The 16376-nt window shown below is 34.9% G+C and overlaps 1 long non-coding RNA gene across 1 annotated transcript; it reads right to left on the bottom strand.

Moving 5' to 3' along the window:
- Positions 1-1082: 1082 nt before the first annotated feature.
- Positions 1083-1878, bottom strand: LOC139078606 (uncharacterized). Its single transcript, XR_011531620.1, has 2 exons — positions 1745-1878; positions 1083-1387 (listed from the first exon to the last, which is right to left on the bottom strand). It is a non-coding gene; the product is annotated as an uncharacterized lncRNA (long non-coding RNA).
- Between the last annotated feature and the right edge of the window lie 14498 nt (positions 1879-16376).

Here is a 16376-nt window from a genome sequence, read left to right as displayed (position 1 = left end):
ATTCTCTTTCTTGTTCTTAATTAGTGTATAAAAGTGCAACAGATATCTGTATATTGAGTTTGTATCCTATGAATTTACTGAATTCATTTATTAGTCCTAATTTTTTTGGGTGGAGTCTTCAGGGTTTTCTATATATATTATCATGTCATCTGCAAATAGTAACAGTTTTACTTCTGCCTTTCCAATTTGAGTGCTTTTTATTTCTTTTTCTATACATTGAATACTATTTTGAATAACAGTGGCAAGAGTGAGCACCCTTGTCTTGTTCCTGATCTTAGAGGAAATGCTTTCAGCTTTCCACCATTGAGTCTGATGTTAGCTGTGGGTTTGTCATGTATGACTTTTTAATTATATTGAGGTATGTTCTCTCTCTACTCACTTTCTTGAAAATTTTATCATAAATTGATGCTGAATTTTGTCAAATGCTTTTCTGCATCTATTGAGATGATCATATGATTTTTATCCTTCAGTTTTTTAATGTGGTGTATCATGTTGATTGGTTTACAGATATTGAACCATCCTTGCATACCTGGGATAAATCCCACTTTATCATGGTGTAAATCATTTTAATATATTGTTGAATTTGGTTTGCTAATATTTTGTTAAGCATTTTTACACTGATGTTCATCAGGAATATTGACCTATAATTTCTTTCTTTTATTTTTTTTGGTAATATCTTTGTCTGGTTTTGCTATAAGGGTAATACCTGTCTCATAGAACGAGTTTGGAAGCATTCGTTCCTCTTCAAATTTTTGGAATAATTTGAGAAGGGTAGAAATTAACTCTTATTTTAATGTTTGGTAGAATTCACTCATGAAGCCTTATTGTAGTTTTGATTTGCGTTTCCCTAGCAATTAGCAATGTTGAGCATCTTTTCATTTGCTTATTAGCCACTTACATATTTTCTTTGGAGAAATGTCTATCCAAGTCCTTTGCCCATTTTTGAATTGAGTGGTTTGTTTTTTGTTAGTGAGTTTCAAGAATTCTCTATACGTTCTGAATATCAAACCCTTATCAGATATGTGTCTTCGAATCAAAAGTGAATATTGTCAAACTAAATAAAGAAGTAAACTGAGGCAGGCTCAAGAAAATAAGAGTTTATTCAGGAATAGCACAGAAATTGCAATTTGGTTGCAAATGGTGAACTATGGTTCACCACAGTCAAGTCCAAAGATACAAAAAGAAGGTCAACATTTATTAAGTTTTAGGAGGAAATTGGGGAAGTTGTTTTGAATAAAAGTTCATTGGAGAGGAACAGGAGTTTGAGTTTGTGGCAGTTTCTTATTAGCTGTAAGTGGTGGTTAGTGAACTGTTGCAGGGCAGGGAGAAATCTTCCTTCCTTTTCTTGAAAGCAGGAGATGAAATTCTCATGTGAAAAATGTCCTGCCTTGTAACAGAAGAAAGGTAGTAGCATTCTTATCATCACAGAAAAAAAGATGAGACTGAGAGAATTTTATACAAAGAATTCTAGACAAATAGACCTTGTTCTCTTCCTTCTTCTTGCTGGTTATGGAGGTGGCAACCAATGGTACATGCATGAGAGCTTCCCTTTCCAGGCTCCTTGACTCCATTTTAAATGAGATTTTTCTTTATTTTTACAGTATTTTGTACATAGCATATACTTGTATCATCACTTTTTTGTTTTTCTTTTCTTTCTTATTTTACTTTCTGTCAATCTTTGTCTTTTGATTGGAGAGCTTAATCCATTAACATTTAAACTAATCACTGATAAGGAGGTGCTTACCTCTGTCATTTTTCTATTTGTTTTCCATATGTCTTAGAGCTTTTGTCCCTCAGTCTGTGCATTACTCTCTTCTTTTGTGTTTAGTTGACTTTTTGTAGAGGATCATTTAAATTCCTTTCTCATTTCCATTTGTGTATATTCTATAGCTATTTTCTTTATGGTTACCATGGTGATTACATTTAACATTCTAAAGTTATAACACTCTAATTTGAATTTGTACCAGCTTAACTTCAATAACATAAAAAAACTCTGCTCATTTACAGCTCCATCTCCTTTCAATTGTTGATGTCACAAAAGTACATCTTTATACATTGTATGCCCAAAATCACAAGCTAACAAATCTTTTAAATGAATTTGTCTTTTAAATTATGTAAAAAACAAAATGTGGAGTTATAAACCAAAGTTATAATATTACTAGCTTTCAGACTAACTGTTTTTTGTTTTAATGTCTTCGTCTGTTAAATCACAAAAGCAAAAACTGGGTTTACATACTATTGTTACAATATAGTTTTTATAATTGTCCACATATTTACCATTACAGAGCTCTTTATTTCTTCATTTGACCTTTAGTTACTGTCTAGTGTTGTTTCATTTGAAACTACAGGATTCCCTTTAGCATTTCTTGCAGTGCAGGTCTAATGATAACAAACTCTCTCAGGTTTTGTTTATCTGAGAACGTGTTAATTTCTCTCTTATTTTTGAAGGACAGTTTTACCAAATATAGGATTCTTGGTTGAAAGATTTTTTTTTTCTTTTAGCACTTTGAATATATTGGCCCCCTGCTTTTCTGATGAGAAAATCAGTTTATGATGAGAAATCTGCTTATAATCTTATTGAGGATCATTTGTATATGGCAAATCACTTCTCTCTTACTACTTTCCACATTTTCTCTTTGTCTTTTTCTTTCAAAAGTTTGATTACGTGTTTCAGTGTGAGTCTCTTTGAGTTCATTTTATTTGGAGTCGCTGAAGTTCTTGGATGTTTATATTCAAATCTTTCATCAAACTTAGACCTTTCTAGCTATTATTCCTTCAAATAGTCAATCTATCCCTTTATCTTTTTTTCTTTCTCTGCAATTTCTATAATGTATATGTTGGGCTGCTTGATACTGTCCCACAAGTCCCTTAGGCTCTGTTCACTTTCTTCAATCTTTTTTCTTCCTGTTGCTCAGACATAATAATTTCCATTGTCCTATCTTCAAGCTCACTGATTCTTCATCTTGCTCTAATCTACCTTTGAATCTCTCTAGTGAATTTTTTTTTATTTCAGTTACTTTATTTTTTAGCTCCAGAATTTCCCTTAGTTTTTTCTAATTTACTCTCTTTATTGATATTTCCATTTTTTCATTTTTTTTTTTTTACTTTTTCCACATCTTTCTTACCTCTTTGAACATCTTTAAGATAGATATTTCAAATTATCTAGTAGATCTGCCATCAGTTCTTTTTCAGGAACAGTTTCTGTTGATTTGTTTGTTTTTTTTTTTTTGAATGAGGCCATACTTTTCCATTTCTTTGTATACTTTGTGACTTTTTGTTGGGAACTGGACATTTGAATCTAATAATGTGGTAACTCTAGAAATGAGATTCTCCCCCCTTCACAGGGTTTGCTGATTTAATTGTTTTTTCTTTTTTCTTTTTTTTTTTTTTTGGTAGATTGTTGTAGGCTTTCTCTGTGCTGAGAATCATCCTAAGGTATAAACTTAAGGTACTTTGAGGTCTCTTCTCAGCTTGTACCTTTCCCTGGCCATGTGTGGTGAATATACGCAGTTTCTTTTCAATGTATTATTCTTTAATCTTTGACTCCCAAAAGGGATAAAAGAGAAAAATGAAGGTGAGAAGGATGCTAGCCCTTGAAATCCCCTGGAAATCACTTTGGCCAGAGGAGGAGAGGCTTGAAAAAATGAGGATCATGCAACAACAATGGCCACCTTCCTCTTGGTCTGCACTTATGATATCAGAAGCAGCAATCAATGGACAGAGCACAGATTCCCAATATTTGTAGGGCAGGGTTGTTTTTACCAGCCCTGGCTACCACAAACTGCATGCAAGCTGTTCTTGGAATGTATGCATGGCTGCCTGTCATGGGGCTGGGAGTGGGAGATGGGTAGCTGTTAATGTGCTAAGAGTTGAAATTGAGCAAAATTCACAACATTTACTACACAGGCTGTCCCCTGGATGTTGCAACACTTCAATAGACTGCAAACTTCCAAAATAGTTATGTCAGACAGATTCTGCCAGTGCCATTGTTGTAGGTGGGGGAGATTCCAGGTGTTTCATACTCTGCCATCTTCCCAGATTAATATTAATTTTACACCTGAAAAATAAAATGTTTAAGAGGAAAACTGTGAACTCAACCAGAAAATTTTATATTGTTTTATTTAGCAGATTCCTTCTTTCTCTATGTCTTACACACACAAACACGCACCACACATGCATGCATACACATTAGCACATACATAAAATTTAGAGGATGGTATTTGTTTACTGGACCTTTTTAAGGCCAAACAGTACTTGGAATGTAATAACATGTGTTCCTATATCTGTTTTTCCTTATTTCTTTCCCAAATCCTATAGTGATGCTTCATAATAATTCTCATCCAAGTTTTATTTGAAGGGAGATGGACAATAAATCTTCTTGACATTGCTTTTACTTAGGCTCCAAGTAAAAATATATTGCACTAAAAAAATGAAGATGGCAAGATTGATTGAAACAATTAGTTCTAGATATCACAGAATTTTTAGATTCAACAAGGATTCTATAGTTTATCTACTCTAAACAACTTTTTAAAGAAATGAAAAATGTAGTCAAGAAAGAAAGCTTTTGTGATTTTCCCAAGTTCCCCTGTATTTATAGAAGTGGAATAAGAATTAATGGTGTTCATACCTTTAGACAAGAAATTAATTTCATGTGCTGGCCAGGTGGCATAGTGGTTGGGTTCACACACTCTGCTTCAGCAGCCTGGGGTTTGCAGATTTGGATCCCAGGTGCAGACCCACACACCACTCATCAAGCCATGCTGTGGTGGTGTCCCATATACAAAACAGAGGAAGATTGGTGCAGATGTTAGCCCAGGAACAATCTTCCTCAAGCAAAAAAAGAAGAGGATTGGCAACAGATGTTACCTCAGGGTCAATCTTCTTCACCAAAAATAAGCAAACAAGTGCAATTAATTTCAGTCTTGAGCTATAATCAGAGATTTTAATGAATATGACATACCTTGCTTTGTCATTAGCTCTAAACTTAAAACATAAATCTAACTGAAATAAGTTTGTGTGTGTATGTATGTTGGTATATTTGTACTCATTGAGATGATTCTAAAATAAAGATTTTTTTTCCTAAAAGATTGACACAGCTCATTTTCCATCTTTATAATTATGTTCTCTTTTGATATTTGCCATTTCACACCAATAAATTCTATTTCTTCAGTGACTGCAAGGTTTCAGCAACATGCAAGACTGTCAGCCATTTTTTCTTAGTACTTTTGTTGAATTGAGTATATATATGAATTTAATAAAGAACTAGATAATTAAACTAAAGTAAAAAAAAAATGTTTAAAAGACCTGTGGAGGGAAAATATTCCAACTACGTAGGATAATTCTATTAGAATCAAAGACAAATTTATTTCTGAACATCCAGGAAACCAAGTGAAGAGGAAAATATGAGTGTATTCTTCTGTTCCTGTCATATTAATTTATTCATCAAGTATTAATTGATGTGCTAGGCACTGCAATAAGTTTACAGAAATATTAAAATTGCAGTGTATATTTTTAAAAGGAAGCAAGGAATAAATTAGAGGCTTTTAAATGGCTTTTTAAAAACGACACAAATAAGAATGGCATATCTTCAATTATGAAACATCTTTTTATTTTTCTACAAATTCATCATAGAAAATTTTTAAACTAAATGAAAGAAACCTATTCTGATATAACAAAGAAAAGAAAAATGATATAGTGTTCATATTTATGTAGAGAGAACTATATAAACATTCTCCCAGATATTTAAATATTAAATCTATGTATTCATCCATAATATTGTCTCAAAATATGCAAAGTAATGCTTTATATATAACATAATTCAAACAACCATTCCTCTTGGAAACATTTTTTGTTATTTTCCTATAATATAAACAATAATGTAGTAAGTGCCATTGCAGATATACCCCTTATTGAATCTGTGATTGCTACTCTCTAAAAATGACTTCCTACAGCCCCAAAGGGCCACACCTACCAGTATTCATGTCCTTATGTCATACTATCCACTTGAATTTTGGCAGGTCCTGTGACTCACTTGTAACTAGCAGAATGTGGCAGAAATTACTGTGCTACACTGTGAGTTCCAAGGGCTAGTCAGAAGAAATCTTGCAAATTCTACTTTGATCCCCTGAAACACTCACTTTTAGAGCTATAAGCCACCCCCCGCACCCAAGCAGTTCAACAATCCCCAGACCATGCATGATGTGAGAAGCTCAAGCCATATGGAGATGCACTAAAGGATGAGATGCCATATGGAGGTAGGGAGAGAGAGAGAGATTTTGGAAATTTTCTTTGGAAAAATGTGTATTCAGATCTTTTGCCCATTTTTTAGTTGGATTATTTGTGGGGTTTTTGCTATTGAGTTGTATGAATTCCTTGTAAATTCCTTGTAAACTCCTTATTGAATATGTGATTTGCAGATATTTTCTTCCCTTACACAGGTTGCCTTTTCATTTTGTGGATGGTGAGATAAGTGATAATGGTTTTACTATCGTTAAATATAATAAGACCATATGAAATATTTTCCTCCACAGGGATAATTAAAGATTTTATATTTTTAGAAAATGTGTACATGTTCTTCATTTGACCATTCTTATACTGACCTCACATAAAACCAGAGGTAGAACATTGTATTGGTTTTCTATTGTCTGCATAAAAAAATTACCACAAACTGAGTGGTTTGACACAACACGAACGTATTATCTCAGAGTTTCGTAGGTCACGAGTCTGAGTAGTGTGGTTCAGCTGGTTTCTCGGCATAGAGTATTCAAGGCAGAATTCAAAGTCTTGTCAGAACTGGATTTCCTTCTCGAGGCTTTGGGGAGAATCCATTTCCAAGTTGATTCGGGTTGGTGACAGAGTTCAGTTCCTCATGATTGTAGAATGAGGTCCTGTTTCCTTACTGGCTCTCAACCAGGAGTCATTCTCAGCTTCTAGAGGCCACCTGCATTTTCTGGGCCCTTTCTACATTTTCAAAGCCAGCTACTTGGTTCAGTTCCTTTTATGCTTTGAATCTCTCTGAACTCTCCTTTTGCCTCATCTACTCTGCCCCTTTTTCTGCCACATCTTTCTGATTGACTGAGCTGGAGAAGAAGGTTCTCTACTTTTAGGGGCTCAAGGGGTTAGATTGGACCCACCCAGGTAATTCTGGATAATCTCTCTATCTTAAAGTCTATAACCTTAATTTCATCTGCAATGTCCCTTTGCCATGTAACCTAACATATCTACAGTCAAGACACCAAGGAGAAGAGATTACGGAGGCCAAATTCTGTCTCCCGTAAGCCTCATACTCTAACCCACTGAACATATTCCTACTGTAAACCAAGTTAATGAAGATATAGAGAAAACTAAGTGAAATCCTCCTGATCAAATTTATGTGAAGATGGGACACAAAGTAGAGCAAAGAATAAATAACAGCTTGTTTTGCAGATTACCTAATTTAGTAGCATTTATTTTAGCTAGATTTTTGGCAGAAGTGTGGTAGTAAGAAGTTAAGGCTAAACTTACCTGCAAAAACCTGGACCCCAGGTATTCTCAGAGATATCCGTATGTTTTGTATAGCAGATGTTCAAGTGGAAAGGTTGATATCCTACAGTGAATTAGGAAATGACCTGTATTCACACAGAGAGATCAGCAACACAAGACATGCAGAAGTGAAGAGCCAATTATCTTTGCAGACATACTCCACATGTTAAATTTTGTGAAATGCCTTAACAAATATTCAAACAATTTTAGGGATATTTAAAAACATTTTCACATGAATGAACTAAGTAAACAATTTCAGTATTATCCCCACAAATGTTATTGCTCCCTTGAGTTCATCGGAAAATTTTGAAATTGTGATGAAATCGTGTCTAGCTTTGACTGAATTAGTCACGTAACTAAATTTTAGTAATAAGGTCATTTTAGAAAAATAATTTCAGATTTCTAAGTGTTTTTTCTTTCTCCTTGAAAACTGTTTTTAATATAATTGTAATCATTTCTTGTTATTTTTTTACTTTTTTTCTAGTAAGAAAAATATTACCTTCCAAATGTAGAAAAAGCTTAAAATCATAGATGGTTAAAAAAGAAAAATTATGTACATCTGTGTGTATGTATGTAAACGCATGTATTTCTACCACTGAGAGGCAGCTAACTATTGGTAATATTTACTTTGTATCATTTTGTATATTCATTTTGTGTCGACGATTTCAAACTACTCAAAAATTTTATATCCTACTTATTAAAAGCTAACATTGCAATGTAAGTAAATGTACTTCATTCTTTTAACATTTTAAGATAGCATTCTACCTTAGAGCATTTTCTACTTATTTCTCATATTTTCAACTTTTTACCAACCAACACTATTTATACTTAACAGTAATAATATTCATATTCTATGCAAAAGAGAGATAAGGAAGATAAAGTTTGGTTTTTTTTCCATTCTCATGGCCAACCAATGGCCAAATTCTCTTACAAGCTGGATTGCATTTTGTGGTAGGTAGCAAGTTGTCTTCATCTTGAAGAGTATTCAGAACTGAATATATGCAATGATGCCCTAACAGCACCTCATTCCCCAAATGTCTAGTTCCAATTAACCAAGACATGTGTTCTGTCAGCTCCCAGCAACGATGTGCTTGCCCCCAGGAATGTTCTTTTCTTCAATCGCTTTGTCTGACTCTGGTCAACAGCCCCAGGTCAGTAATCATCACCATTCTATCCTCAAGGGCTCCTTCTTAAATATCCCTTCTAGCTGTGTCTGACAAGTGTCCTATCCATCTTTTATATACTTGTCCCTTTTAAGACTAACCCACAGAATAACATCTTTGAAATACCTTTGTGCTAATAGCTAATTGATTGTATGGTTTCCTAAGGCGACAGCCTTCATATAACCCACAATCTTCTATCACTTTCATTGCATGATGCTATTTCCTGAACTCCAAGTTATTTTACTGCTGGAGTACTGAGTGGAATTCCTGTTCAGGTGCTCATTTACCTGGAAGCTTTATATTCATATTTCTTCTGCACCTGCTTTAACGTGTCTTACTTATGTCATTGTAGCTATGATTGTTTTTCTTCTTAGTAGTTAACTTCCACGCATTCTTCACATTGTCATCTCCTCAAGCAGTCTCTATTGATCTGAGAGCACAGTCCCAGTTATAATTTTATCTTTGTTTGTGTGATTATTTGACCCATACCCCTTTCCCCTCACGGGACCGCTATCTTCATGAGGGTGCTGTTTCCTTCTGCTTCTGCTTACGTTGTTTCTTAGGTGCATATCTTATGATCAGAGTATAGAAATGTTGATTGAAATAAGAAGTAAATGAATAGAAACTCTGTCAAGCTAACATAGCTGATAGTTGTTTTTGTAAAGGTTATCCCAATATTTTTCTAAATAGCATTCTATCCTCTTGCACAATTTATTAGGACAAAGAACATGAGTAACCATTATGCATACTGACTAGACACGGGCACTCACTGTGCTGGGCATTTTACGTACATTTCATTATTTATAACCATGTAGGATTCCTTGTCAGACAAATTGTTTTACCGCTTTTGATTTGAAAAAGAGACCCTCATAATCTGAGTAAAGAGCTTGTCAAAGATTTGGTAGATTTGAACCTAATTACATCTGGAACCAGAATTGATACTTTGCACATGCTCTCTACCATACCTAAAATAAGAAGCAAACTATGTTTAATAAAAGTACATATCATAGCATCTTTAGCAAAAGAGAAAAGCGACCCTTGTCTGGACTTCTGATTAGCCCCATTTTGTTCTTTAATTTGTATAAGAGAGTTCAAATGTGAACATTTTTATAATCACAATTCACAGAAAAATACTCAAGTTAAAATTCACCTGGATCAACAGTTTGCAGAATGTTGGATCCAATGGTAAAGCGGCTCTGGGTCCAAAGCTTAGAGGAGGCAGGACTCCTGGCCCTTCACTCCACCACTTCATCTGTTTTATGATTAGGCGTATCATGTAAGATGTTATTTGGGAAAAAACATCATGCCAAAAAAACCAAAACCACAATAGTTTGGAAAAATTTAAAACCAATAAATTAGACCATAGAGAATAGATTGGGTTCTGCAGGAATCACTTCTGAAAGAGCTTGTTCATAGCTGACATCAATGAATACAATTAACTCCACCAGCAACGTAAACTGAGGGAGATCCCCTTCTCTAAAGCAAGACACTCAAGCCAAACAAGAAGTCTCCTCAAGCAACAGAAGGAATTACTCTCAGAAAAACCTCACTAAAAGGGACCTTTATTCCAAGGGGAACTCTATATTTATGATTTCCTTTTCTCAAAGAGCAGCTGCAGAGAGAAGCTGAAGGGCTCCGGTCCTTTCAATTAGAAGTCTTGCAATCTAGAACAACTGACTTTCTCACTCTGCATCGTGGCTTTCTTAAATATAAAACTAAAAGATCAAGTCACAAGATTTAGTAAAGATTAAGATACTTAATGTTAAATAGTTATGCATTACTGTTGATAAATACTTAACACAAGGTAATGAATTAGGCAATTCATTAGCAACATGGACAAAAGCCATATTTTAAGCATTTATTCTCAAATGAGTCACTTTGCTAAATTTGATAGGAGTTACAAAGAAGCCTGAGTCAGAGGCAGGTCATCTGGGTGTATGCAGTCTACTGAGGGGAAGAACCAAGAAAACAGACTAGAGACTTACGCAACCAAACAGAAATGTTGACAGGCTGAAATATTTAATCAATGACCAAAGTATTATCAATCAGGAAAAGTAAAAACACTTCTTGCTAATAAATGACGGGAAAACATCTCACCTAGAATCAAAAAATGTGACAGAGTATTGGGTCAGCACACAAATTTGTTTTATTTTATTTTTAGGCTGAAAAAAACACAGCTCTGTTTGTTTTCCCTGTTAACTTTATCTGTATGTCCAGATTGCTGCTATTTTCCCAATGTCAGTATCTTACATATTATTTTAAACTTCATAGATCTTTCAGATACTTTTTTTTTTTTTTTTTTTTTTTGCTGAGGAAGATTTGCCCTGAGTTAACATCTGAAGCCAATCTTTCTCTGTTTTTGTATGTGGGTTGGCACCACAGCATGGATGTTGATGAGGGATGTAAGTCTGCTCATGGGAACCAAACCTGGGCCACCAATGTGGAACAGGCTGAACTTAAACACTAGGCCACCTTGTTGGCTCCTAGATTTTGAGATATTTTTAATGAACTATTTCTTATTGTAGTCTCCCAAGGATCCAGGGAAACAGCAGGCAACTATGGTTTAGAATAGGGAGCAGCAGCACAGAGAGTGATTGCAGTTGTGGAAGACCACACTGCAAGGCAGAACACTAAATTCCAAATTTTCAGAATTTAATCTCCTGTCATTAGCTGAATTTGTGGCATTGTTCCTTCCCATGAGTTGCTCATTATTGCTCCAGGTTTACAACCATAAATCCTAAAATCTTGTAATTAAATGCTGAACCGACTGCACGAGTCTTACTTGCCCCTGAGACAAAATGATGTCCCCTCCTTCAATGATAGCATTGCTTAATTCACCACTGAGAATGTATAGTTCAGCAACTTTAGGACCCTGGGAGAGATAAGGCAGTCTCTAGGACATTGTTTAACATACTGTGGTTGTTTAAGCTGTCTATGTTCAATGTCCATTATAACTAAGGGTCAAAGTTTAAGTAAGTGACTCAGAGATAAAACTTAATGGCAAAATTGAAACTTGCTTGTGGGCCCTGGAGACCCAGTCTAAACTTTTTGTGCTAATCTCCACTCTGCCATGTTTTGGATAGCCAGGTTCTCAGATGAAGTCTTATCCCTGGTTATTTTCCCATGGGGTGTGCTGGGAATGACACTTGCATCATCTTTGGGTGTTTTAAATTTTGCACAGATACTGATGTATAGTAGCATGGGAGCTAGAGGCAACTGAGAATGTAAATAGGGTTGGAAAGGCTAGAATGATCTGGAAGAGATATACTTGAATATTTAGTTGCTACAGCCAGACAAAAATACAAAAGGGGACAAAATTCATTGGTCAGTGCATGATTCCCTCATTGATTTTCCCTGCCAGTTCCTTTCAGTTCATTGATTTCCATTGCTGATTGAGTCATGTTCATCTGCTGCTAGGAGGTCACTTCATTTCCCTTTTGCTGATTTTTTCTGCCTACTCGGCACTCCTCCATGTGTGTGTGTCACTTCCACTAATCTCAATTGTCTGCTGTCAACCTAGTGATGTACTTTTTGCACAATGGGCCGTGAGATTCAGGATGGGTGGCTGAGGCAGCCACTGCATAAAACTTAACCAGAGCCTACTCACAGATTCCATTGTACTCTGCAACTATTTTAGGGTTTTACGTTTCTCTCTAACAGATTAAAAGGTATGCAATGTGTATCGTCCCCAGTGGTCATAGGCAATACACTCTAGGCCTACGGAAGAGAATAGTGCCCGTCTCTCCCTGAAAACAACTGGTATCACAGTGCCAAGAGTCACAAAACAAACACCACCCAAGAACACAACTCTCTCGTGCCATCCAGAAGCCATTTCATTCAGCAGCTGCATGAGATCTTATGTCTACCGCGGGCTGGTTAACAGGTGAAGGAAATAGGTAGATCTCCACAGTGACAGCATTTTGTATAATCTGTTTCAGCAATTTGGAGTTCATTTACCAGCAAACCCATTTTAAAATGCAGTTAAATATTTCCGTCAAGGTATCACAAAAGTATGAGTATGTAGGTCAGGTCTGTACATAGAAGGCATACACATTTTAATTCATGGTGTACTTTAATCACAGATACAATCCTTAGGAAAATAAAACCAATTGGATAGTTGTACAGTCTTATGTTATGCAAATTCTAAATGCATTAGGGACAAAGCTGTCTGTATTCATTCCCAGGCAGAAATCACAAACATATTCACGAAGAAGACAACAAAAGCTTCTTTAAGACCACAGAGCTGCTGCCTTTAATGAGAATTTTTTCAGGTTTGTTCTAACATTGAAGATTATGCCTTTGAATTTTTTATACCACTTGAAGATGTGATTTACTTTGTATTTATATTTAGTAATTGGCCATGCAGGTTTCAGTTTTAAAATTTATTATGCAACATTCAACAAGACTAACAGTATTAAATACTAATCAACTTTTAATAAGAATTATAAATGCTATCTCCTTGCTCAAGACATGAAAAGCAATCACTGCAATCAATCAGGTAGTCTAATCAATTTTCAAAATGAAATTAACCATGCATTATGCAGGAAAAAACAAAACAAAACCCTGCAGAACAGTATACTATGCCTTTGCTACAGGGGATAAGTTCAGTTTTAGAAAATGTTAATAGGATATTTAGTTTCTGTCTGATGTACTCAATCATGAGTTTTCAAAGGGTTGCTCAGATTTATTCTAACATGTCCTTTCAGAGACTTGAGTAGATAGATTGATGTGTGTTATGAGAATGCAATATAATGTCTGCAATTTTTCTCCACTTTAGTTCTTATACAAATTATATTGAAAAGTGAATTTCAATTACCCCAGGATTCACTCCCTTCCTAAAACAGTAGAAACCATCATGAATTTAACATACAAGTAGATTTTATGAAAACAAAGATTCTTATATATAAGAAAACAATTTAAATTGCTGCCTTAACAAGAAGTTCTTCCAAAGAGTGTTTAAATAAGTTTTCTCAGATAATTTTATGTTATGTGAAGGTGATTCATCTAAGCAATTAAACCAGTTTGGAATGTGGGACCATAGTGTGCCAAGCAATATGCTGGGCACTGAGAATATCAACAAGAAACAACTTCACAGACCTCAAAGAACTCAAGGCCCATGAAGGAGACAGTCAAGGGAACAGAATGAAAAATAAGTTAAGTGCAGTAACTTTGCAAAGGAATTGGCATGCCTGACTGTTTAACTTGACAATTAAAAAGAGCTGGTTTCTTAAGTGTTTTGTGGAGTCTGCCTGAGTCGTTAATAAAATAATCGCAATAATAAAACTAGCTTCTATTGAGTAATTCTTAAATGCTAATTGTTCTACATACTTTATATATACTGTATCCTTTTATTCTCACATAAAATAGATGGGCTTGGTAGTATAATTATACTCATATTTATTTTTTAAATGGGGAAATCTACGATTCGTAAAGTTTGAATAATCTATCCAAAGTTACACAGTTACTAATCGGTGAACCTGGTATAGCAAATCATACATTTGACCCTAAAGTCACCCAGATGCTTAACTGCTTTGCTGAGACATATTTAAATTCAAAGTTCAAAAGCCTCCATTTAATTTGGCCTTTTCTTTGAAGCAGAAGCCCATGAGAAATACCCTGAGATGCCACTTACCATCATTTTCAAATTATTAAACTGGCATCTAACAATGTGATGCATATTTTAAATGAGCTGTTTTATTATTAAAAAATACAAAGACATTTGAGTTTGACATTTGACATTAATGTTGCTAACTCTATCTGCATGATAAATGTGCTTTGCAGAAGCGATCTGCTTTATATAGAATTCTACGAAAAAGGAGTTTTGAATAAGAGAACAAGCATACTTGACAGCATATCCAATATTATCTAATAAGGATACACACTTGACATGACAATACTTGAACAAGAACAAACAATAATCACTATTACATGACAAGAAGATACCTTTTCAAAATAGCATCTGGCCTTGTTACTGAAAAGACTCCTCAAAATCACTGAGGTGTGCGTAACTAAAGTCCTCAGAAATCCTTTAAAATTACTTCCAAATGTTTCCTGATGCTATCATTTTATACACAGAGAATTAGTTTTCAATGTTATTATTATTTAGGACATGTAGCCATGCCCATAAGGAATAATTCATGGTAAAGCATGGGTAGGGAGGGGAGACAGAATTATCATTTGTACATACCATCTCAATCAACCCCAGAATCAACTTTGACATCATTATCTCTACTTATTCAGATGTGGAACATTGGATGGCAGAGGTTAATGAATAAACCAGAGTCTTGTTATATAGCCAATTGTCAGGGGAGCCAAGATCCATACTCAAGACTCACGAATCTGAACACCATGCATTATTTTCCACAACATATTGCTTCCTAAGCTTCTTTGAAATTAGCAGAACATAGGGTTGTTTGCAAGACAAAATTAAGCATTAAGTGTTCGTAATGTTAAGACTTTAAAGATCTTACATCTGAACAAGTACATGATTTTATATACACATATGTACATATATGTATTTTATCAATGCAAGTTATATACGTATACACACACTATATATATATATATATATATGTAGTTCTCTTTGTTCTCCATGAACCTGAAATCTCTGCTTCTCAATCTCAGGTATTAAATCTACCAAATAGAATGTAAATGTCTGGCAGGTATGTTCATGTCCTACCTCCATGCCCACCACCCACACAGGAGGTACCTGCAACTTCAGTGGGCAGTTCTATATATAACATGAATCATTCATTCCTAGATATCTAATTTCTCTCTCTTTCTCCTGGTTTATTGCCATTAACAATAACACATACTCACGCCTCTCCTGCCTTGTCATTTTCCATCTATCTTTACATATGTAGCCTCCATTTATCATATTGTCTTTCAACAAAAATGTATAAGCCCTGATCTGTACATACTTATCCAGGTAATAAGTCAAGAGTGTTGCACTACACTAACAAAGCCCTCACCATCATTTTATTTACATTTTAATGATGGAGATAGAAAATAAATAAACTGATAAGTAATTTAAGTTCAGGTGATGAAAAATGCTATGAAAAGAATAAAGTTGCTTAAATGTACAGTGATTAATTGAGAGGTGGGCTATTTCAGATATGCCTGTCAAGGAATCTTTCTTTGAGATAGTAATATTTAAACAGACTACATGATGCGAGATAATAAGCATTAAGGAATTTGTCTTGAACAATGTTCCAGAAGTAAAAACACTACATATAAAGTCCGTGAAGCAACAATAAGCTTGATCTGCAAGAACGACAACAATCAAGAAAATCTTTGAAAATTTTGATCCAAGAAACCATGTTAATGATGGTACTATTAATGAAGGTGGAAGACTAAGGGCAGGGCCAGTTTGGCGTTGGTAGGAGTAGGATGAATAGTTCTGGCTTGGTCTTATTAGGTTAGAAATATCTATTAGTTCTCCAAGTGAAAATATCATAAAGGAGCTATATGATTGTGGTGCTCAGTGGAAAGGTCAAACCTTGAGATACAAACTTAGGAATTGTCAGGCTATAGATGGAATGTGAAGCCATTAGACAGGATGTGATCGCAAAGGGAGATAATATAAATAACAAAAATAAATGGGTTAAGGAAAATGATTAGGGGCACTCCGATGTTTAGAGGTAGAACAAAGGAGGAGGAACCTTAACAGGAGCCTCAAAAGGAGAGCTGTGG

This window comes from Equus przewalskii, chromosome 22 (assembly GCF_037783145.1).
Source record: "Equus przewalskii isolate Varuska chromosome 22, EquPr2, whole genome shotgun sequence".
NCBI lineage: Eukaryota > Metazoa > Chordata > Mammalia > Perissodactyla > Equidae > Equus > Equus przewalskii.
The sequence above is the reverse complement of the archived record's forward strand: the minus strand, read 5'-3'. Positions and strand labels throughout refer to the sequence as shown.